Source organism: Hemiscyllium ocellatum, chromosome 31 (genome assembly GCF_020745735.1).
Source record: "Hemiscyllium ocellatum isolate sHemOce1 chromosome 31, sHemOce1.pat.X.cur, whole genome shotgun sequence".
Taxonomy (NCBI): Eukaryota; Metazoa; Chordata; class Chondrichthyes; order Orectolobiformes; family Hemiscylliidae; genus Hemiscyllium; species Hemiscyllium ocellatum.
This window is the reverse complement of record NC_083431.1, coordinates 37,845,303-37,869,797: the sequence shown is the minus strand read 5'-3', so window position 1 is coordinate 37,869,797 and position 24,495 is coordinate 37,845,303.

Here is a 24,495-nt window from a genome sequence, read left to right as displayed (position 1 = left end):
CTGTGAATTCCAATGCTCTACCTTCTATCTGTCAGACAATTTGCTAAACAGGGCAATAATTTGCTTCCAGTTTTATGATTTTCAATGTTATCTCACAGATTCTTATGAGAGATTTTATCAAATATTTTATAAATAGTATTTTATATTCTAAAGACATTCCTCTTTATTTTATTATTTATTTAAAATTGCAGTCCAGTCCCAATAAGCATAAACTACTCTTTCAAAATCTATGCTGGTTCTCTAATCGTTTTCAAACGCTCTTAAATGTAGACACTAAAAATGTGAGGAACAAAGAACTCTCTGCTATCTGCAACCTAACTTGCATCAGGTTTCCTTTCCCATCACCAATCATCCTCTGTATGTGTTGACCAATAATGTCGCCACATACAATAAAATCTCAATTTTAAAAGTCTCATTCTTGTATTTGAATCTGCCATGGCCTTGTCTTTCTTTATTACTGTAATCTCCTCCAACTCAACAATCGTCCCTAGTTTACATACTCCTTCAATTGGTTCTTGTGAATTTTTGATTTTCATCGCTCCATTCTTCTGTTGCCTACAGGTCTCAAGCCCTGAAATTCAATTCCTGACCTGCTCCAATTCTTTACTACCACCTCCTTCTTTAAGACATTTCTTAAAACCTAACTTTCTGATCAAAATATTGAACACCAATTAAACTGCCTTATTTATCTGGCTAAAAGTCAAATTCTACGCTACTGTGAAATCATTTGGGATGTTTTGCTGCATTAAAGACACAATGTAAACTTGACATGAAACTTCTCCCATCCACTTCATTTATTAGGATATTCTTCCAATCTTTTAATCTTTTGTGTTGTGAGGAAGCTTCCCCTGAAAAGTATCAATGCTGATTACTTCCTTACTCCCTGTAGATGTGAGTTCTGTATTCTAACTGTTCATTTAGCAGAGAGGTTTGTCTTTATTGTTTGTTTGGAGAATACTTGGTGACTACTCATATTTTTTGTTCCTAGTTTGGACCTCTATAATTGGAAACACAATGTGGTTCAAGGCCAGGCATGCTGTGTGAATAACATATCTTTTAGTAATTATAATTTTTGATAATGAAAGACAGTAATACAAACCTCTGCTAAATCTTTTCATATGAACATGATACCTTTTGCCAGGTTTATGAATGAACTCACATCATTTGTAACATAAGATCACATGACCACCAGAACTGCTAGGTGATGCTTCCATGCAGAATTCTTACCCTGTATTGAAATAGCTCCAGAGACTGGTATCCATCACCAAGTCACCCTTTATTTACACGTGAAGCTCTCAGTGAACAGAATCGCTGATACTCCTGCTTATAGCTGTCAACCAGGGCCCAACTGGACCTGATTTACAGCCCCAATCAGGGAACTCATATTCTATAGGTCCACCTGGCTGACCTCATTACAATCACTGCATCCCGCCCCCTCTGATTCTGAGGACATAGGCTGGTTCTTTTTTTGTTGTAGCTCCTCCTGGGATGTTTTAGTCCTGGGTCAGATTGCCCAACTCTGTCTCTGATATGGGTAATGTATAATGTGAAGAGGATTGCCTTGCTTCATGGAGCATCTTGGAAGAAATTCAGTCTTCTCTTCAAAAGCATCAAGGCAGCAAAATCTACTGTGTCCATCTCAGATTCCGAGGTATCTTCAACGCTTGATGGCAAGGGAGAACCAATGGGCTCCACAACAGTCAGAAAGGCTAGTGAGAAGTCAAGCACCTTTTGCCCCTGCACTGTTTGCAAGTTTGCAGCTTTCATATGGTCCGTGTGCTTGTTCAGGACCATTGCGCCTAACCGAACCTGATACGTTACTGGATAGGGCCTCGCATCAACAATGCCTCCTACCCATGTAGGGCCATTCCCATGATTTCTACAAGAAACTTCATCCCCTGAAGTAAACTGTCTCTCTCACTTAGTGGAGTCTTCTGACCGGCATTGGCATTCCTAATGCCATTTCACCCTTCAACTCCAGGTCTACAAAGATCAAATTTAACCTGGTATGGAGTCTTCTCCCCAATAACAACTCTGCTGGAGCTATCAATGTAGTTGCATGAGGCATGGTCCTATAATCAAATAAGAACTGGGACAGTTCTAGTGAAGCTGTAGGTTGTTTCAAAAAGGCTGCCTTCAAAGTTTGGACTGCTCTTTCTGCCACACCACTGAATGTTGAATGATATGGAGCTGTCCTTATATGATGAATACCATTCCCTGCTGGTAAATGATGGCTCATTATCTGTGATCAAAACTTCCTTGAGTCTGTGTACTGCATAAGATGCGTGCAGTTTTTATATCATTGTTCCAGTGTTCGACAACTGCACTCTCTGCATATTTAGCCATTTTGAGTGGGCATCAACAATGACTAAGAACTTTGAGCCCATGAAAAGACCTGCATAGTTGACATGTAACCAAATCCAGGGTTTACCTGGCCATTACCATGAATGTGGGGGAGCAGCTGACAGTAATTTTTGTCTTTGTTGATACCCTGGGCACTACCCTGCTACATCCAATCCTGGCCACCAGACATAACTTCTTGCCAATACCTTCATTTTAGAAACCCCTTGGATAACTCATTAGAGTTCAGCCAGTAATTGGCATCAATCTTTATTCAGGACAATCACTCTTCCTCCCCATAATAATATGCCATCCTCTATTTTGATCTGGCCTCTCCAGGTCCAAAAATTCAATTCTGGGTGTGACAGCCCTTTGGTTTCCCCCATCACCACTAACTGTTTCAGTTTTGTCAGGACCAGATCTTTCTGCATCCAAAGTCTGATATTGTCAGCTGTGACTGGAAGTGTGTCCAGAAAATTTAAAATCATAATGGACTTTTCCAGTGGTGGTTCCAGCAGTGGTATATGTGTCAGTGGAACCTGGCTCAATGTATTTACATGTGCTACTTGTCCTGCCAGATGGTGTTCCAACTTGTAATTGTACCCATTTAGTATTCAAGACCACCACTGAATGGGGCCTGAAGCTATGGGTGACACTGCCTTGTCCTTTTTAATTAGATGTAGCAGGGTTTTATGATCTGTTATTATTACAAATTTACATCTGTAAATGATTTGGATGAAGGAGCAGCGCTCTGAAAGCTAGTGCTTCCAGTTAAACCTGTTGGACTATAACCTGGTGTTGTGTGATTTTTAACTTTGTACATCTGTAAAGGTATTGGTGGAACTTTCTGATTCCAAATATGACTGCCAAACCTTCCCTCTCTATTTGGGCACATTTACGCTCTGCTTTAACCAAAGTCCGCTCCTTTGGGCCATAAATGAACTAATACTACTCTGACGCCATACAATCACATGTCAATTCCAAATCTCATTTGGGATCATACTGTGCCTACACCTTAGAGGATGATAGCTGTTTCGTCACATCCCACTCTCATTGCCACTGAAATAACTCCGCAGAGGCCAATATCCGATCATCAATTCACTTTTTATTTACATGTGGAAAGTGTTTGATACTGATCCGACTTCCTCAAAGCCTGCTGTCAGGGTGTACAGAGCCTCAGACACTTCTGTTTATCTCTGTCAGGAAAGGCTTTCTGATTGGACCAAGTTAGCAGCCCCAGTCAGGGAACTTAGTCTATGACGTACACCTGGCTGACCTCATTACAACCACTACATGTGTGTAGCTAGCAGTTACCATGTTGAATAAAAAATGTTTACTGACACTGAGTCTCCTATAACTTGTGGTCATTTCAATTCTGGACTATACTTGAGGTTGAGAAATCTTATGCCACAGCAATGGTGTACTGTTAGTGGTGATGTTGGGCCAAACATGATGCCAAATTAAACTAATCCCTTCTACCTGCCCTTGGATCCTATCCCTCCATTCCTTGCATATTCATGTGCTTATCTAAAAGCCCCTTAAATGCCTCTATTTACCACTCTTGGCAGCACATTCCAGACTCCTACCACCCTCACATCTCCTCTGAATTTTTCTCCTCTCAAGATAAATGCATGCCCCTTCGCAAAGTCGACAGTGTGGTGCTAGAAAAGCACAGCAGGTCAGGCAGCATCCAAGGAGCAAGAGAATCAACAATTTGAGCATAAGCTCTTCTTCAGGAATGAGACTTTTTCTGAAGGAGGTAGAATTGGGCGATGTGGGGTTCATGGACAATGAGGTTGGAGGCTGTAGATGGGAGATTCCAAGGGTTGATGAAGTTGTGGATGGTCTGGGAGATGATGGGAGGTGAGGTTGTGGTCGAGGGGAGGTGCCTCTTAGCAGTTGTCATTTCATCTATGGGAAAAAGATTCTGACTGTCAACCCTATCTATGCATCTTATAATTTTATAGACTTCTATCATGTCTCCCCTCAGCCTCCACTGCTCCAGAGAAAACAACCTGACGTTTTATAGCCCCTCCTTGTTGCTCATACCGTATAATCCAGGCAGAATCCTGGTAAACGTTTTCTGCACCCTCTCCAAAGCTACCACATCCTTCCTGTAATGTGGCAACCAGAAATTATGAGGGGCATGGATACGATAAATAGGCAAAGTCTCTCCCCTGGGGTGGGGGAGTCCAGAACTAGAGGGCATAGATTTAGGGTGAGAGGGGGAAGATATAAAAGAGACCTAAGGAGTAACTTTTCACACAGAGGGTGGTATGTATATGGAATGATCTGCCAGAGGAAGTGGTGGAGACTAATACAATTGTGACATTTAAAAGGGGGTGGGGGAGTCCAGAACTAGAGGGCATAGGTTTAGGGTGAGAGGGGGAAGATACAAAAGAGACCTAAGGGGTAACTTTTCACAGAGAGGATGGTATGTGTGTGGAATGAGCTGCCAGAGGAAGTGGTGGAGGCTAGTACAATTGCAACATTTAAAGGCATCTGAATGGATATGTGAATAAGAAGTGTTTGGAGAGATATGCGCCGGGTGTTGGCAGGTGGGCCTAGATTGGGTTGGGATATCTGGTCGGCATGGCAGAGTTGGACCAAATGGTCTGTTTCTGTGCTGTACATCCCTATGACTGTATGAATCGATGAGAATTAAATGCAGTATTCTAAGTGTGACCTACCAGAGTCTTATAAAGCAGCAACATGACACCCTGACTCTTGCACTCAGTTCCCCAACAAATAAAGGCAAGCATACCAAATACCATCTTCAACATCCTAGTAGACAAGCAAGAGGCTGGAAGAACACAGCAAGACAGGTTATATCCGAAACAACAACTTCCCTATCTCCTGATGCTACCCGGCCTGTTGTGTTCTTCCAGCCTCCTGCGTGTCTGCTTTGGATTCAGCGTTTGTGTTTTTTTTGTCTTCTTTACCACCCCATGTACTTGCGTGGCCACTTTTAGTGAGCTATGGACTTGAACCCCAAGATCACTCTATACATCAATACTGTTCAGGGTCCTGCCACTAACTGTATACTTTTCCTGAACATTTGATGTCCCAGAGTGCAGCATCTCACTCTTATCAGGATTACACTACATCTGCTATTTCTCCGCCCACACTGATTTATATCCCTCTGTATCCTTTGACAACCTTCTATACTATCTATAATTTCACCAGTCTTTGTATTAAGAATAAAGAACAAAGAAAATTTACAGCCCAGGAACAGGCTCTTCAGCCCTCCAAGCCTGAGCCAATCCCAATCTACTGTCTAAACCTGTTGCCCAATTCCTAAGCATCTGCTCCTCACCTACTCATGCATCTGTCCAGTTCATCTTAAATGAATCTACTGTGCCTGCCTCTACCATCTCTGCTGGCAGCGCGTTCCAAACACCCACCACCCTCTGTGTGAAGTACTTGCCGTGTATACCCCCCTTAAACTGTTCACCTCTCACCTTGAAAGCGTGTTCACCCTGGGAGAAAGCTTATCTCTATCCACCCTGTCTATACCCATCATGATTTTGTAAACCTCAAACCCCTTTTTTTCTAATGAAAACAAACCTCACCTACTCAACCTCTCTTCAGGGCTAGCACCTTCCATTACCAGGCAACATCCTCGTAAGCCTTCTCTGCAAACTCTCCAAAGCGTCCACATCCTTTTGGTAATGTGGTGACCAGAACTATACGTAGTATTGTCTGCAAATTTACTAATTCACCCTTCTATATTTTCATCCAAGTATTTTATATATATATATATATATATATATATATCACACAAACAGCAGAGGTCTCAGTACAAATCCCTGTGGAACACCACTAGTCACAGACCTCCAGCGAAAAAAACACCCTTCCACCCATTACCCTCTGCCTTCTTTAGGCAAGCCAATTCTGAATCTACGTGGTAAAATCATCTGGGAGCCCATGCATCTTAACCTTCTGGATGAGGCTACTATGAGGGACCTTGTTGAAAGCCTTACTAAAATCGATGTAGACAACATCCACTGCTTTACTCTCATCAATGGCTTTTTTCACCTCCTTGAAAAATTCAAACAAGTTGGTAAGCTAAGACTCTGCAGGACAAAGCCATGCTGGCTGTCCCCAATAAGGCCATGTTGACTGACCTTAATTAGGCCATGCTTTTCCAAATGTGCATAAATCCTATCCCTAAGAATTCTCTCTAATAACTTCCCAACCTTTGATGTGAGATTTACTGATCTGTAGTTCCTGGATTATCCCTATTTCCCTCCTTCAACAGAGGAGCAACATTATCTACTTGCCAGTTGTCTGGGACCTCTCCATTGGTTAACGATGATACAAAGATCTTGGTCAAGGCCTCAATAATCTCTTCTTTTGCCTCTATCAATAATATGGACCCAACACCACTTCTTTTTTGATCTCAAAATGCCTTAGCATATTATCATGCTCCACACAAATCCCACTATCTGCCATATCATTCTCCTGGGTGAAAACCGACGCAAAGTATTCACTTTGGATCTTGCCCACATCCCCTGCCTCCAAGCATAAGATCCCTTCTTTATCCTTAAATAGTCCTACCTTGTCCCTAGTTATTCTCTTATTTTTAATGTATGTATAGAATGCCTTGGGATTCTTTTTAACCGAATTTGCCAAGATCATTTCACGGTCCCTTCTTGCTCTCCTAATTCCCTGCTTGAATTCTTTCCTACTTTTTTTATATTCCTCATGAGCCCTGTCTGATTTTAGCTTCCTTAACCTTGCATATGATTCTTTGTTTCCTTTTTACTAAATTCACAACTTCTCTTGTTATCCAAAGGTCCCTTACCTTGGCATCCTTTTCCTTCCTCCTTACTGGAACATGCCAGTCCTGAACTCTGATCAGCAGATCTTTAAATAACTCCCATATGTCAAACATGGACTTGCTCAATAACAGCAATTTCAAAGAAGAACAAGAGAATTATCCTTAGCTGGCTGGCATTTATTCCTCAATCAATGGCACAAAAGCAAATTGCAGCAATTGTACTTGGAACAACATTACAATGATAGTTTGTAGTGCAGCAGTAAGTGTTCTATTGAAGTTTACAGCATCTGGTAAATGGATGGGAATGTTACAGAGGTTGGTATATATTATTTGTCAATGTCCGTGGACATGGGATGCATTGGCCAATGCCCATGGAACATACTGTAGATGTAATGTCTGAATCCAACATGGAAGTTAGTAAGAGCAAGCAGTGAACTGAATTTTCCAGATACCCACTCTGTTTCCATGTTGAGTTTTCTCTGTAGAAAAGTGCAGCGTTGAAAAAGCACGGCAGGTCAGGCAGAATCCGAAGAGCATGAGAATCAACATTTCGATCCGTAAGCTCCTGATGGGGAAGGGCTTATGGTCAAAATGTCGAACCTCCTGCTACTCAGATACTGCCTGACCTGCTGTGCGTTACCAGCGCCACACCTCTTGACTCTAATCTCCTACATCTGCAGTCCTCACTTTCTTTGAGTTTTCTCTATGTCTAGCTTGTTTGGTGAGTTTAATAAGATGGGAATCTGTATATCAGTGAAGCAAGTTTAACTATTAGTAAAGTATCTACCATGTAATAAACCCTCATAATTGGCAATGTGCGACTGCCTAACAAGAAACTTGTCAAGTAGCTTGTCAAAAGCAAAAAAGATGGAGGGAGATGCACCCAGTATCAAGACAGGCCTCTTTCGATTTCTCGTTCAATCCTGCCAGAAATGTTACCATACCTCACATTGCTCAGATTCCACATTATGAGGCTGTGAATCTAATTTTTGGATATACCAATGATTTGTAATAACTGTTTTGCTGGACCTTTCAATACTGCATTAACCACATTTGATATATTACAGGAGATAGCATAAGCATTGTCCCATCAGGCAGAAATACCCTGTTGTAGCCAAAATACTAACTCATCAACCCCTTGTCCATTCCAAATTCTTTGAATGTAATGACATCGGCCAATCTGTACCTATCTTTCATGATATCTCCATGCTGAAATACACTCAAGGCACGCTCAAGGAATTTGTAGAGAAAAATTAAGTTGAATATTGACATTATTTTGCTTCCAACAGGGCATTTTGTTGTATACAAAAAATAAAATTCACAGACACATAAGGCAGAATCTTATAAGAATTGATTTTCTACATATTTAAATCTCAGATTTACCTCCTAAAGAAAGATTTCCATGCATGTTTTAACATGTACCAGCTCAATGGATTTATCAGCATGCCCTGGCCAAGTTTCCAACAGGCTAATATTTTTGCTTCTTTCCCCTTTTCAGGTTTAAACCCCTACCAATACACCCCCATCCAAACACTCAACACCCAAATCCATTGTGTATATAGTACAAAACCATGTGCTGTTATTAGTTTCTGGCTTCTGATGCTTGTTTCAATATTCAGACAATGAGTGTTATTCATACTTTGCCACATTATCTCGAATGAGAGCACATTTACAAAAACAGCTACTCATTTTATGATGTTCTCAATTGTAATTGTGCAGCTCATACAAAACTCAAGTCAATTGAGGATTCGATCATTTAAAAAAAATAATTAGATGCCATCACCTCTTAATTAACTCAGAGAACCAAGAACTTCATAAAGTTCTTGTTGTTTCAGTTTGGTTCAGTAATAGGGAGGAAGAGGACTGGCTTATAATCAACAGCCTCCCTGAGACAACTGAATGTTTAAACAACCATATATTCTTAAATTACCTCCTGAACGAAAACATTTCCAATTACCCACAAAAAACATTTTATAAAGCAACACAAATTGGGCTGTAGATGCTGGAAAAGTTGAAAAATTACCTAGATGAAACCAGAGCAAATTTGAAATACCATTTTTCTAGCGTTCTGTGTAATATTTCAAAGAGATCTAACACATGACGGTATACTCTTAAAAATGTTCAAGAATAAAATGTCTTATCCGTTCCAGTAAAGGAGGATTTGAAAAGCAAGTGGAATGTCTGCTTTCTCTGAATCTCAAGTTTGTGGAGCAAGAAACAAAATAAAGTCGTAAAGTTTATACTGTTACAGACAGTGGCCATTAATACTGCCTTGGTTCATGATATTAAAACAGTAAAACATTAGTTAGCTTGCTAGAAGGAATCCATCAAACTGAAACCTTCTGAGAATATTTGTATACTATCAAGATGTATCATAAAGTGTCATACAATTTTAATAACCCCAATAATGATATTAATGCAAGACCTGGCAATCATGATTTCTGATCCACAGCCAAAATATTTCATTCAAATGCAGCTTTCCTGTGACGATTTAGAGATGTCTTATTCCACTGCTTTTCATCATTTATATAAATGATCTGGATGTGAACATAGGAGATATAGTTAGTAAGTTTGCAGATAACACCAAAATTGGAAGTGTAGTGGACAGCAAACAAGGTTATCTCAGAGTACAATGGGATCTTGATCAGGTGGGCCAATGTGTTGAGGAGTTGCAGATGGAGTTTAATTTAGATAAATGTGACATGCTACACTCTTGAAAGGCAAATTAGAGCAGAACTTGTACACTTAATGGTAAAGTCCTGGGGAGTGTTACTGAACAAAGAGATCTTGGAGTGCAGATTCATAGATCCTTGTAAGTGGAGTCACAGGTAGATAGGATAGTGAAGAAGGCATTGGTTTGCTTTCCTTTATCGGTCAAAATATTGAGGGCATATTGTGGCTATAGAGGACATTACTTTGGCTAATTTTGGAATATTGTGTGCAAGTCTGGTCTCCTTCCTATTGGAAGGATGTTGTGAAACTTTAAGAGTTGAGAAAAGATTTACAAGGATGGTACCATGGGTGGAGGATTGGAGCTATAGAGGGAGGCTAAATAGGCTGGGCTGTTTTCCCTGGAGCATTGGAGGCTGGAGGGGGGGGTGACCTAATAGAGGTTCATAAAATCATGAGGAGCATGGATAGGATAAATAGGCAAGGTCCTTTCCCAGGGGTGGGGGAGTCCAGAGGGGATAGGTTGAGGATGAGAGGGGAATATTTAAAAGAAACCTAAGGGGAAACATTTGCATGCAGAGAGTCTTGTATGGATTGAGCTGCCAGAGGAAGTGGTGGAGGTTAGTACAATTACAACATTTAAGAGGCATCTGAATGGGTATATGAATAGGAAGAGTTTAGAGTGATATGGGCAAAATGCTGGCAAATGGGACTAGATTAATTTAGGATACCTGATTGGCATGGATGAGTTGGACCAATGGTCTGTTTCCATGTTGTACATCTCTATGACTCTATATGTTTTGTTGGAATTATCAAATGCATAGAGATGTAGAGAATAATCTGGTGTAATAAAGGCGAAGAAAGGAAAAATAGAATCATGTAATCCAGTTTAAGAGAGGATGGGGCCACAGCACAATTCCTCCTAAAGGAACAGAAAGGAAGTATGATTATTCTGATTTTCCTCACATTTGGGCCAATGGAAAATAGGTATTATCTGCAAAGATCCAGTGATAAATAACTTTAAGGCAGAAGGTTCCTTGTGGTGCAGTGGTCCTGTCCCTACCATTGAATCAGGAGGCCCAAGTTCAAGTCTCACCTACTCTAGAGGTGTGCATATTGAACAGGTTGGTATGTAAATAAACACAAGATAAACTTAGCCTTGTAAAGAGAAGGCTTTAGTAGAGTTTGTTTGTGTCCTCTGTGAGCTGTTGACATTCCTTCCCAATAGCATTTAGAGGACAGAACAACTTTCTGAGGAGTGATATGTGAAAAGGTTTATCCAGTTCACTCTGTAGGAAACTAATGGCACTTAATCAACTCATCCCATTTTGCATCTTGGCTTTTTAACTTCCACTGAATTTATTGGAAAGTAAAATCAGGCAGAGTCTGAAACTATGTGTGTTAGTTTTATTGGGCAGGCTTAGTTATCGTTTTGGGAAAAAAAGTGGACTGCAGATGCTGGAGATCATAGTCATAAAGTGTGGTACTGGAGAAGCACAGCAGGGCAGGCAGCATCCAAGGAGCAGGAGAGTCAATGTTTTGGGCATAAGCCCTTCATCGGTATTGTGAACATCCCTGAAGAAGGGCTTATGTCCAAAATTGACCCTTCTGCTCCTCTGATGCTGCCTGATCTGCTGTGCTTTTCCAGTGCCACATTTTTTGACTTAGTTAAAAGTATGCCTAAATATAACATTCTTGGTTTGTAAATAACTTTAAGGCAGTTTGACATCTGCTATGGGAAACATAGGCTTTCAATCATCCCTCCAACTGAGTTTTTTTTAAGCATTCACTCTCTTCAATTTTTTCTGAATTCACTCATTGGAATTTGGCATTGATGGCTGGCTAGCATTTATTGTCCATAGTTTCCCTTGAGAAGGTAATGCTGAACTGTTTTCTTGAACTGCTGCCGATGTGCCCTTGGAAGGAAATTCAAGGGTTTTTACCCAGCGATGGTGAAGGAGCAACAACATATTTCCAAGTCACGATGGTGACTGACTTGGAAGGAACATGCAGGTTATGTAACTGCTGCCCTTTTCCTTCAAGATGGTCAGGATCATGGGTTTGGAAAGTGTTCTCTAATGTTCTTTGGTGATTTTCTGCAGTGTATCTCATACATAGAATACACCGTTCGTACTTAGTTTGGTGGTGGAGGGAATGGATGCTTGTGGATGTGGTGCCAGTCATGAGGGCTGTTTTTTTCCTGAACGATGTCAAGCTTTTTGAGCATTGTTGAAGCTGTGCTCATCCAGGCAAATGGGCGGCATTCCATCACAGCCTTTACTTGTACCTCGTACATGTGGAGGAGCTTTGTAGAGTCAGGGGATGAGTTACTTGCTGGAGCATTCCTAGCTTCTGTCCTGCTCTTGTAACCACTATACTTGTATGGGGAGTCCAGGTGACCTTTTTGGTTAATAGTAACTGCTCGGATATTGCTAGTGGGGGATTCAGTAATGGTAACACCATTGAATGGCGGGGGGAGTAGTGTTAGATTGTCTTTTATTTGCCACTTGTCAGCTCAAGCCTGGATATTGTCGAGATCTTCTTGCGTTTGCACATGGGCTGCTTCAGTAACTGAGGAGTTGTGAATGGTGCTGAACATTGTGCAATCATCAGTGAACACCCCCACTTTTGACCTTATGATGTACGAAATGTCATTTATGAAGCAGTTGAAGATGTTTGTCCTCAGACACTACCTTGAGGAACTCCGGCAGAGATATCCTGAAGCAAACATGACTGACCTCCAACAACCACAGTCATCTTCCTATGTGCCAGGTATGTTTCCAACCAGCAGAGAGTTTGCTCCCTGATTCCCATTGATTTTAGTTTTGCTAGGGCCCCTTGATGCCACACTCATTGAGTGTGGTCTTGATGTCAAGGGCTGTCACTCTCAACTCATCTTTGGAATTCAGCACTTGATCCAAGGCTGTAATGAGGTCAGGAGCTGAGTGGCCCTGATGGAACCCAACTGGGCATTGCTGAGCAGGTGCTGCTTAATAATGCTGGTAATGACATCATCCAACACTTTTACTGATGACTGAGTAGACTGATGGGGTGGTAATTGGCCAGGATGGAATTATACTGTTTTTTTTTGTGTACTGGAAATACCTGGACAATTTTCCAATTGTCAGGTAGATGCCAATATTGAAACAGTACTGGAACAGACTGACTAGGGGAGCAGCAAGTTATGAGCACAAATCCTCAGTACTATTGTTGGAATATTGTCAGGACTCCCCCCCTTTGCCTCCAGTTTCTCCAACAGTTTCTTGATATCACATGGAGTGAATCAAATTCGCTGAAGACTGGTATGTAATACTGGGGACCACAGGAGGAGATCAAGATTGATCATCCACCCTGCACTTTTCCTGTAGATTGCTGCAAATGCTTGAGTGTTATCTTTTGCATTGATGTGTTCGGCTCTTCCATCATTGAGGATGGGGATATTTGTAGATTGTCCTCCTCCAGTGAGTTGTTTAATTGCCCACTACCATTAATGACTGGATGTGGCAGGACTACAGAACTTATATCTCATTCATTGGTTTTGGGATCATTTAGCTCTATCACTTGCTGTTTATGCTCTTTGATATGCAGGTAGTTCTGTTTGTTATCTGCACCAGGTTGACACGCCATTTTTAGATAGGCCAGTATCTGCTCCTGGCATGCCATCCTGCACTCTCCATTGAACCAGGGTTTGACCCCCTTGCTTTAAAGTAATGGTTGAGTGGCCATGAGATTGCAGATTGGGTTGGAGTCTGATTCTGTGTAGTTGATGGCCCACAGTAACTCATGGATGCCTAGTTTTGAATTGCTAGATCTGTTCAAAATCTCATTTAACAAAATAATAGTACCACATAACTTGATAGATGGGATTCTTAATGTGAAGGCAGGACTGTCTCTACAAGGACTGTGCGATGGTCACTCTTACCAATACTGTCATTGACAAATGTATCTGCAGCTGGTTGATTGTTAAGAATGAAGTGAAGTACGCTTGTTGGTTCCCTCACCCACTCCTGCAGACTCAGTCTAATAGCTATGTCCTTTAGAACACAGCACTCTTGATCAATAGTGTTGCTAACAAGTCACCTTTGATGCCAGATATTGAAATCCTCTATCCAGGGTACATTTTTCACCCTTGGCATCCTCAATGCTTCATTCAAGTGCTGTTCAGCATGGAGGAATGTTGGTTCATTAGTTGAGGGAGGATGGTACATAGCAATCAGCAGCAAATTTCCTTGTCCATATTTGACTGAAATCACAAGACTTCATGGGGTTCAGACTCAATATTGATGATATCCAGAGTAACTCCCTCTCAACTGTATATTACCGTGCCGTGCACCTCGGCTGGAACTGTCCTGCCGGTGGGATAGAACATATCTAGATGATGATGGTGGTGTCTGGGAGACTGTCTGTCATGAATGATTCCACAAGTATGACTATGTTGCTTAACTAATCTGACAGACAATTCTCTCAATTTTGGAACTAGCTCCCCCCCTTCCAGATATTAGTAAGGAGAACTTCGTGGAGTCAACAAGGCTGGTTTTGTCTTGTCTTTTCTGGTGCCTCGGTTGATGGCAGTGGTCCATTCTGGTTTCATTTCTTTGTTGTGACTTTGTGACAATTTATACAAATGAGTGGTTTGCCAAGCCATTTCAGACAGTTGCTGAGAGCCAAACACACTAATGTGGTCTGGAGTCACATATAGGCCAGTCCAGGTGAGGTTTGCAGAATTCCTTCCCTGAAAGGCATTAGATTAGATTAGATTTCCTACAGTATGGAAACAGACCCTTCAGCCCAACAAGTCCACACCGACCCGCCGAAGAGCAACCCATCCAGACCTACTCCCCTACATTTACCCCTGACTAATGTACCGAACACTATGAGCAATTTAGCATGGCCAATTCACCTAACCTGCACATCTATGGATTGTGGGAGAAAACCGGAGCACCCGGAGGAAACTCAAGCAGACACGGGGAGAACGTGCAAACTCCACTCAGGCAGTCACCCAAGGCTGGAATCGAACTTGGGTCCCTGGTGCTGTGAGGCAGCAGGGCTAACCACTGAGCCACTGTGCCGCCCGAAGTAAGCCAGGTGAACTTTTCCATAACTAACAATGGTTTCATGGTTATTAATGCATTCTTAATCCCAGATATTTTTGTTGAATTCAAATTCTATCATCTACTTTGGAGGGGTTCAAACCCAGACCCCCAGAACCTAGCTGAGTTTCTCGATTAATATCCTAATGATAATATCATCTAGCCATCGTTTCTAAGGATTCCAATCAGGAAGTCCAAATCCCAATTCACACTTTCTCCAGAATTAACTGATAGGACAGCAATAGACTTGAGAGATCCTGCAGTATACCAAATACATCAAGCCAAGTAGTTAACACTAACAAATAATATGGACAAAATGCTGTGGGATTAGTTGAATTTCAATATGGTGATTGGAGTTCTGTGCTTTTTCAGAAGAGAAATCAGTGAAAATATTCAATTAATGTCACTCACAGTTTTGTTCCTCTCCTATTGTGAAAGAAAAGATCAGAGACCACAAGGGAGAGATAAAACATTGCAGTTAACCTCCATACAGATTGTGCAGTGAACAATTACAGAGGAGAATGTGCTGGAGTTCAGTGGTAGTTTGGTTTTCCAACCATTGGAGATGGAAAGAGTGGAGCCTTACTGCTATTTGATGATAGAATCAAATATCAGTGATCCACATGTCATATAACATTCATACATTTCAGCAGCAAGTGATATATAGCTTTTTTTCATAAAGTTAAGGTGCAATATACTATGAAAGTCTGTTATAACACAGTCATTTTGGTCTGAGAAAAGAGATCCTGTTGTAACTGAACTTCAGATCGATGATCTCATGCTGGAAGGAGAAAACTCAGGAAAGTGAACTGAGGGTGAAGTCAGAGCCAAGTAGGTGCTGGAGCTAAAGCAAAGGTTGTGATCAAGATGGACCAGGTTTGAAGTTCGTTTAGAACCAGGCCAAGGACAGGGGATTGTATGAAGATTGGGTGTCAGGGCTAGGAGGGAGACAGGTCAGGGCTGATGAGGAAAGAGGGCCAGGGCTGAGGAAGAGGAGGCAGATCAGGCCAAGTAATGAGTCAGGTTTGGTCAAAGCTGAGGGAGGATTCAGCGCAAAGGACAGAAGACCCTGGGCTGGAGTTGTGGTTATGATTGCAGCCACCAAATTAGTCTTAAGAAGAGGCTTAAACACTACGTCATACCTTACATATTAGAGTCTGTACAAGCTCTGATGCAAGTTTATTTCCTCACTGAATCCCAAACCACTGTGCTCCTACAGATTCTTGCTTCCCAATTTGTAACTGTCAGGTTTGACTAACGTCTAGCTCGCATGCTCTTCTGTGCTTATTACTAGGTTGGAAATAAATGGTTTTAACATTAAGTAATGGTTTAACATTAAGTAATGGTTTAACATTAAGTAATGCTTGTCCCTTGTTAACCTTTCCATGAGTTTCTCTGCAGGCCGTTTTATTGTTTAGCCACTGAAGCAATCAACTCTCTATGTTAATTGTTCCAAAAGTCATAAATCTTGAAAGCTGTAGCTTTCAAGTCCATGACTGCTTCTAGTCTATTGGAATTATCTGCTGTTGCATTCACATTGTTGCATTCTGCTGTGGATGAATTTTAAATTACCTTCCATTGATCACCGTAATGTATGTTTACCACTACCAGCTTGTGGATGGTGTAATTTGTTGCCACAAGTGCATCTTAATAAGAAGAGGTTCTTATCTTAAATACATATTAGCATTAATATATGCACCCCATGTGGTGCAAGTTACATTAGTAAGATCATCATAATTGATAGTAATATTGGGAGGGCTATGACATAGATCTTCATTTCATCAGATCCTATGCTGTTCTCCATTTTCCATATTGATGTGAGTCAACTGTTAAAGCAAGGAGGTGGGCACCCTGTGTTTACCTCTTCAAAACCACAAGGATTGTTATACATAGATAAATTAGGAAAAACAATAATAAAGCATTGTAATTCAATGCATGTGTGCACAGGGATGTTAATAAAACTATGACACTATTACATTTATACTATTGGTAAAGTCATCTAAGATTTTGAACGACTTTATTACGTGCTCTGTGTTTTAGATGCTGGTTGTGTGGAGAGGAGGCAATTAAACAAAGGATAGGCAGACTGTTTTGTATTGGTGAGAAATAGCAGGGTAGAGGTGTTGATGTGATAGTTATGTCAGTCCAACAATGATAACCAACTGAACTCCACAATTATAAGGGAATTTCTGGAATTCTAAACAACAATATGAGCAGCTAGTGCTGTTTTTGCATTTCCATCTTTAACCTTTGCCTTTTCCATGTTCTCCTCCTCATCGTATTCACTGGATCTCTCTGTACATGATGCACTCTCACCACATTGTTTCACCTGAACTCTATTTGCTGCTTCTGCCAAAATGTTGTCCATTGTGAAGCACACAACAGCCATTCCAAAGATCCTTACTGATAAGTACTGCACGGCACCTCCAGATCTGTTGAGCATTTGCTGCTCAGCTTGACCATGCAATGGCTTGCTTGAGGATACAAGTTGCTAGTTACAATGCTATCATTACATTACACAAACTACATAGATCTCATCCTTCACCAGTGTTCCCAGCCAGATGTGAAGGAGATATCCTTTGTCTCTTAGGAGCCACCGTGAAGTCAGTGTGCAAGTCCTAAGAGCTTCCAGAGCTTGGACTATCACAAAATGCAAGAATCATGGCAGCTCCCTGAGAGAATCTGATGCATTCAACTGCCTAAACCTTTCCTTGTGTTTGTACACTTGTAGAATATTGATAGGATGCCATCTCTAGCAATTTACAAATGAGCTTGGTCCATCTGGAAATATCCAGATTGTCTCCAAATGTGTGCACTTGCTGAAATGTTATACTTGAGTGAAGATAACCAGAGATAAACCTGAGCACCTGCTCACTCTGACTGGTATCCATAGGCAAGGCTGATTTTAATGTTGGTCAATAATAATAGATTTGCGATACCAAATAGTCGTCTGGTAGAGCCCTATAAATAAGCAAAGGGGTTGTGATCTATGGTTACTTTCGCAGCCATTGATTATCTAGACCATGAGGTTTCTTCCAGGAGGCTACAGATGTCTGCTCCAACATAATCTGACATTGAGAGCTTTTAAAAACAGATTTTTTTGAGTGGTCAAGAAAGTTATAGTTTGTCTATAAATATTGGTTTGAGGATGGTATCTCTTGAGAAGTTGCCACCTCTGCTTTTCCCCTCTTTGCACACACCGTACAACATGTCAAAGTCAAACCCAGAAGTTGAATCGTTGGAGCTGGTTTTCAGATGTTTTCAGTAATTTGAATTATGCTACTAACTTAAAACCTACACACTCTTTACTGTTAAAATTCCTTTCACTATTCTGTTGTATAGCATTAGATATATTGGAAGGGACATTATATTGTTATAAAACATTATATATGAGTATATAAATTAGGAGTGTGAGGACATTCCCACCTACTCATCACAGCTTTTTATCCCTTTATCTATCAAGAATCTCTTGACCTCTGCCTTAAAAAGATTCAAAGTATTCTGGGTCAGACAAACATATTACAAAGAAAATATTTCATCAGGGTAAAGCTCCATAATACTATGCAACCAAGTCTTCACAACTCCATATCCGAATTATTCCCAGGTGGACCTTTCTAAAATTTTACTGGGATGTTTTCTGAGAATGAAGTTTGTAAAGAATGTTATATAGTTCAGGTTATATGATATAGGTTTGGAATGATTTACATTTTAAATGCTGTACATGCAGTCAAATGTTTCTGATGAGACCCATTCTGTGGTTGGAAAGGATTGAGTTCAATTGAAAACAAATGTTGAGTATGCAAGGGAACATATTGCACATGGATACTAGTTGATTGCAGTCATGTGGCTCTGAGAATAACAGAAGGAAAATAAGCCTAAAAAGAAGAGTACTGTTGAATTTCTAAGACTTTGGTTTAAATATCTAGAAGAAGCCTTGTTTGTTTCATTCAAATCCAAAGTATTCTTTTACAGTCTAAAAGAAACCACTCATAATGTAAACATGCATTCTAAATGTCATAACCTTCTTATAACTTATTTAGTTCAGTTAAGATGAAACAAATTTGAATAATTTAGTAAAGATAGTAATGTTTATAGTAACAGATGCTAAACAACTGCCTAATATATTGAAGTTAATGTATGTACCCCCATCCTTACATACTTTAGAAAAAAGAATTCAAACCACCAATATCATGGATAGCTTTTCCAGGATTTCCCTGGCTTTCATTCATTTTCACTGTGTCAAGTCTCCACACCCAATACTCAGTTTCACTGTATAAATGATACAAACACAGCGATCAATATCATTGATCCCAATATTTATTGGAGAAATGTTTGGAGCAAAAAGAATCTGGATTTATTCTGCACAAGAAATCTGTATACAAGTTCAAAATCCCGACTGGTGCTTTTTTTAAAACTAAATTATTTCAGTAGCACTTTATTTCTTGGTTTAGTTTTTAATCCAAAGTTGTTGGCATGGTAAGGCCATGCATGATATGTTCTCAACTCTCATGTTTAAATGGCCACTGAAGATTTAGAGCCATTGGTGTTTGGAACAATTGAAGAGGAAATTCAATGATGTATTTCAAATAGGTGAAGGGCGGTGCCATTTTTCTGTGATATGTTTTTCTAGTGATTTTTATTTTCAGTATTGTGCTGCTGGGACTGAGAGAAGCTGCAAAGATGTTTTTTTTCTCTCCAACAAGAACAGGAATAAATTTTCTGCTGGAACAGAGAACTGCAGTGGACTAGCAGTTATATTGTTCCACACTCCTATCCACAATGGAATCCAATAGGATCAATTTTGGCCTAACAGGGAAAAGTGAATGAAGTGGCACAATCACCTGCATGTCAATCCCTCATTCTGCTCTATTCAGCCTACATCACTGCTTACACTTGCTTACCTTGCTCAATCTTCTCTTTCTCTGCACTTCTCCTCATCCCCATCCATCCAATCCTATTTTAGAATCCAGAATCTCTTCATCCAACCTTTTCTGTCACCTATTGTCTTCCTATTTAACCTCAGGTCTGACCTCCAAATTCACCCTCAATGTAAACAGTCTATCCATCAACTGAGCATACACTCACTTATACTTCCAATCATACCCTTGTTAAAAGAACAAGCACAAAGGACAGTGAGGGGTGTCTGCATGCTCACCAGCTCATTAGTGCAAGAAGGCCTTGAAAATCGATGGAACTGAGGAAAAGGGGACCTTTTGGCAACCTGCTGAAACAATAAAATACTAGTGAGCCACTTGTCATACAGTAATTAGTCACTTGATTTTAGCAGCGAGCGAACTATGATCGACTTCAGAATGATAATTGCACCATTCTTACCTTGCCAGTATTTCTTATGTAGTTTATCTCAAACAGGTCCTGAAGGAGTTCATACATAACATGCACCAGCTCAGAAAAATATGCAGTTTGGGATCACAATGACAGTGTTTTATATTTTCACCTGATGACTCATACTTCACTATGAGGAAGTACAGATGATGATGGTATGGACTGTAGTTTTGGGTGCATGTCTGAAGATGCATGGCTTTTCAAGCTCTGCACAATTGGTGCAAGTTCCATATCCCAGGATCTATGGATGAATGTGCAAATCATTGAGGAGAGAATATAGAATGCACTGACAATTTTTTTCAATACACTGGCCATGATTGAAGAGAGAAAGAAGAATAGACTTCAAACGTAAATGAGTTAATGATAAGTAGCAGGTCTCACTGGTTATGAAGGAGGATGGAATAGCTTCCTGTCTTAATTTGGTGAAAGTCAAAAATCAGATGCTTGCTGGCAGAGTGAAGTTTTGAATAAGTTGTCAGATCTCAAAGAATGTATCAACTTTTACCTGACTGCAGTTTCTGGAAGTTTTATTAAAGGCAGATCTCATTGGAATGAATTGAGCATGTGCAAATAACTTCTACCTAATCATGAAATTCATAACTCCTTCAGATACCCAGAGATATACAACAGGCATGTACCTACTGAATTCATTTCTTCCTAAACTTTGGAATATAGGAACACAGGTTTCAATGATGCTTGTACTGAGTTGTGATGCAAAGTTTCCAAGTACAGTCAAATAGTTGAAGAGGACCAAGGCCGATTGTGTCTGCGAGCCATGTTTAGGCTCATATGGCAAAGGAAGGGAGGGTTAGTGGGGCAATGTCAGCCCAGATGTGAAAGAGTAGATATCACAGCATGTTCTGTCCTGTTTTGGTGAGCTTGGCCATAGCTAGAGAGGGAGAATCACCAGGAGATGATTTCAATGTGGGAGACACTCATGTCCAGACACTACAATAAAAAAAATTCTTACAGAAGTCCAAAATAGCTAATGAATATCCCTCCACCATCATTCACTCATCATTGCTGACTGTTATACCCCAAGTCTCTGCAGGTGGACCATGATGCTTAATACAAGTACAAAGGTGATTTATTGTAATATTTGTTGCAGTTTCATTATGCCCAAGCAGCTTACATAGTTGGCTGAAGTGAAAGGACGAGTGCATCTTTGCCCAATAGGATGTATTGCTGGTCTTTCATGAGGGCACTTTTTATTGCCTCACATCATCAACAACAAGTGCAGTGAATCATAATTAGAATGATAGTCTAAAGGAACATGGAAGTTGGACTGTACTGAGACTTGTATCGATTTCCTGTCCATTGTCCTTCCCTCTGTCACCCTGCAGGTGAAACAATTGTTGATGATACCCTCAAAACCTCAAAAATCCAAACATTGTCAGGCAATTTTTAAAATTGCTTGTATCTCAGCCTAAGTCACATGGGTGGCACATGTAAGAATAGAAGAGCAAAGTGTTACAGATGTGCACAGATGCGCGCATGGGTTTCCAATAAAATGTAATGTTGTATGCAGGATTTCCCCAGGTCAGCTCCCCATTGCAGTCCTGCCACTAGGGATATTTCCCAGCACTGACATTGGATGCAAATCAGCTTACCATTAAATTTAATCTAGCAGCCAATTTAAGTGAAAACTTCAGTAACACTGGTACAATTAGAATGAGAGGATATTTGAGTTCTGGAATGGCCAATTAGAAAGGTGCTTTCAGGGCTCACCATCTATTTAAGATAGTAAGCAGAAAGTAGATGCTGCCAGCATAATTGGAGATGATAGCATGAGATGACCAACTACTCAATCTGGGAAGTGGGATTCCTACTGAGATTTAAGTAATTGAAAACTTTATTAAAGGCAAATCTCCAGGCCACTGGCATTTTACAGGCAGCAAATGGTTACCACTCCACAAAGGAAGGCCAACAGGTTCATGGAGGTGCCTATGGGGATAACAAAAGCTTTCGTGGTGTAAATATGCGGCTACCAAGGGATGGATAACATCATAACCAACTGGGGAATACAAGACACCTGCCTGCATCTGAAATTTGACTTAACTATGAGTCATCTGGGAAGGTGCAGGCATCACCCATCATCTGACGTAACAACCTCATGCTCCTAAGGTATTGCATTTTGGCTATGCCAGGGAAGTTCAACCTTTCTTGTTGACAATGTGTCATTGATAATGCCTCTTCTCAGCTTCACCATTATTTCCCTCTCTCCAGCTCTGCTGTTTGCATGTCCTCTCCTTGTTGGGCCCCTCTCTCTGGCTCCCCTTTCTGCCTTGCTCATTCTCAGCAGATTCTCTGCCTGTTGGTGCACCCTTTGTTACTGTCTTCCTTGCTATTCATTTACAGATCTTGAAAGAGTAAGCTGCAGCTCTTTGGAGCTCATCCAAGGTCCAATCAAAAGCAGCTGAGTGGCTTATGACCTGAAATGATTAAGAAAATCTCTTAAGTATAAGAAGTAATCAAAAGACTGTGTTTGAATACTTTCTCACAAACAGGGAAGAAGCTGTGAGTACTAAGTATTGCATTGAGATTGTTTCAACCTGCCAGTATCTCTGCACTCTCATCTGGTAAGTTTCAGCATGACTGGGAAGCTGCTGGCCATGCTGTAGAATTTAAAAGTCAGTGGAAATATTGGTCTACCTGATCAATAAGCGCACGTTAATGGCCAAGCTGCAGCTAGATATGCTCTGACAGAACACAGAGGTTGGCCATCTGGTGACAATTTTCCAATACACTAACACTTTTGCCATTTAAACACCCCACTCAAGACTAAATCCATAAGCTTCTCCAAGTTAAACATCTTCCCAATTATATCGAGGGATTTTACTGCAGTTTGTTAAATATCTTCCCAGTTAAGATTCTCAGCCCACTTTCAGTCTTATTCTATACTAGTAATGAAAATTCAGATGTTGTATTAAAGACCCAAACAGATGCTTAAGTAATAAATAAGACAAATATTTCAGAGGATAAGAGAATGGCTGATACATCAATTGATTCTTTTGCAAAACCTTCTAAGTGGGACAATTTTCACATTCAGGTACACTGCTTCTTCTAAGAGAAGGCGGTAGTGGAGTGGTAATGTCCCTGGACTATCAATCCAGCAGACCAGTATAGTTATCTGGGCAACATGAGTTTAAATCCTACCATGGCAACTGGTGGAACTTGAATTAAATAAATTTGGAATTAAAAGCTATTTTGAGAGATAGTGATCATGAAATCATTGTCATTCAAAACACATACAGTTCACTAATGTCCTTTAGAGAAGGAAGTCTGCCATCCTTACCTAGTCTGGCTTACAAGTGGCTACAGACCACAGAAATGTGGTTCTAACTGGAATGAAACATACAACCAGGATCTCGGCACCACAAAATTTCAATTTTTACAGCATCAATCTTTGGAAATGTTTGATCAATTTCCTCAAATGTGTACAAGGTTATTTTTGAAGTGTTGGGGATTCCAAACTCATTCTCTGAAGGCTTTCATTCTTCATCTCTGTCGTTCTTGGTTGTGTGGTCATAGTTGTCTCGTAAGAATCAGAGTATATGACCCATCTACCAAATGACATCAAAACCAAGATACATCTGTTTCTTCAGATGATGTTAGTTTCTGTCTGGACAAGGTATGATCTCTGTTGTTGTAACTTTGCAATCATAGTACCCTTGTGCTGCTTCCTGATTCACAGTTTGTTTCCCCTTTCCAATGTGAGCAGGTCATCAGTGCTGTGTCTCTGATTGATGGTCTGGGCTTGATTTGCTGTGTGGCATTCATCTTTTTAGGATGCTGTCCACAATCCTGTGCTATGATGAATAATCATCAGTTTATTGGAAAGAGAGCAAAGTTGGGTTTGTAGCTCTGGCTAAAAGTTGGCATGGAGCAAAGCTGTTCTGTACTGGTAGTTGAGTAGGACCAAATGAAAATCTTCATCATTCTCAAGAGATTTTTGATGGTACAAAACCCTTGCTCAGCCTTGCCATTGGATAGTGGACAAATCTATTGGGCATTGCAATGGATTGGAAACATTCATTAATGAATTCTGCATATTACATTCTTGTAAAGTGATACTAACCTCTGACATCTTGCCTGTCCTTACAGAATTATTAATCTTTTTCAGCACAGAAAGTCAATGTATTTTCTGATATTGTTGCATTTGTTCACCTTCTGTCATTATCACTAAGCTGCTGTCTTTGAAGGCTGTTTATTTGGCGCAAGTAGTACAACTTTCTTTGTCTTATTTCACAGAGAAGTTGTCCCACAACT